Below are 1645 nucleotides of genomic sequence, written 5' to 3' on the forward strand. Positions count from 1 at the left end.
GGTTGAGTTGGTTAGGACATGTTGTGCGGATGAAGGATGACAGATTGCCGAAGATTTTTCTTTTCGGTCAACCATCTTGGGCTAAACGGAAAGCAGGTCGTCCCCGTCTGGGGTGGGAGGACGTCATAAAGAAAGATTTAAAGGAAATGGGAACTTCGTGGGCGGGTGTAAAAAGGGATCCTTTGAATAGATTGGGGTGGAGGAGTAGCGTGCGTAGCTGGGTTGGCCTCAGGCGGCTTGGTGCTGCGATGAGTTGTTAGTAGTAGTAGTAGTAGTAGTATAATAATAATTGTTTATAAATTGTTGTGTTATATGGAATTTTGCTAAGGTTTCCGTAGTGTAGTGGTTATCACGTCTGCCTAACACGCAGAAGGTCCCCGGTTCGAAACCGGGCGGAAACATTTTTTTGTTTTACGCAAGTGCAAGAGATTTCGATGTGCGCTCGTGCTTGTTTCATTCGTTTTTTAAATTGTATTTTATTCAATCTTCCTTTTTTCTAGAAAATTTTTTTATGTTATAAACACATTCTTTCCTTTTAATTTCGAATTTCTGTTTTGTATAACTCATTTGTAGCATAAATACTTTTTTTTAATTGTACGCTGTGTGTCAGGCAATTTTTTTTTTTTGCAAGTTAAACACTTTCCATTCTTTTGATTTTAAGCTTCTTTGTCAGGTAAATCATGCCTGCTATAGACGATTTTCTTGCTTCTAGTTTCATTTTTTTCTTTTTTTTCTTTTTTTTTGCAATTTTGTTCTATCATAGATCCCAAGTCATTGAATTTATTAGAATTTACGTAGGCTACACAAAAACTAGGCTTGTAAAATAAACATAAAACGGCTTGGAAAACGACTAAAAATAGACGAAGCGAATATTTTTTGATGGTGTTGTTGATGGTGCCGAACCTTTTAACTGTAGACTCTTCGGTCGAAGCCCGTACGTTGTACTTACAGACCTACTTATTCAATTTGCCTCGGATGCTTATGAAGTTTAACAAAAATCTGGTGATTTTTTTTTTTTTTTGAAATAAAAGAAGCAAATAAAAACAAGTATATAATAAAAATAAACAAACGACAGACAACTAAAATAAAAGACAAAACAAATAATAAAAAAACATTTATTAAAATAAATAAACGTTTATAATAAACGAGCGAAAAATAGACTGGCGAGTTTTGTCCCTGAGATTTTGAGAAATACTCTTTTTTGGTATTTTTATTTAAATAAAGAAAAAAGAAACAAATTGTTCCTCATAGGATTTTGAAAAATACATTTTTGTTTGTATCTTCATAAAAAAAACTAAGACAAACCCTGGTTCCCCACCTACATTTTCTCGGTTGGATGACCCTATAATCTTCCGTGGCCTTTTATCAAAAAGCACATGGCACCCTTCATCTAGTTCTAGATACACCCCATTATTTATTCCCCATTCTTTGTTCTGCCAAAACTATTAGATTACTAAGAGGTTGCAGTGAGATGTTTAATGAAAAAAAAAATGTATATATACAAAAAAAGCAAATAACAAATATAAGTCAATTTTTTTTTAAATATTTCATAAAATAAACAAATGTTTAAAATAAAGAAACATAACAATGTGTAAATAAAATATTCGTATACTTAACTAAATGATTGAAAAGTGGGCTAGCGAGT

General features: G+C 32.7%; 1 non-coding gene across 1 annotated transcript; it reads left to right on the top strand.

Annotated features, from left to right (window-relative positions):
- Window positions 1-328: 328 nt before the first annotated feature.
- On the top strand, window positions 329-401 carry TRNAV-AAC (transfer RNA valine (anticodon AAC)). The gene has a single exon. It is a non-coding gene; the product is annotated as a tRNA-Val (tRNA).
- The last annotated feature ends 1244 nt before the right edge of the window (window positions 402-1645 follow it).

Source organism: Artemia sp. Qi Xiang Cuo, chromosome 4 (assembly GCF_049724085.1).
Source record: "Artemia sp. Qi Xiang Cuo chromosome 4, ASM4972408v1, whole genome shotgun sequence".
In the NCBI taxonomy this organism is placed as follows: domain Eukaryota; kingdom Metazoa; phylum Arthropoda; class Branchiopoda; order Anostraca; family Artemiidae; genus Artemia; species Artemia sp. Qi Xiang Cuo.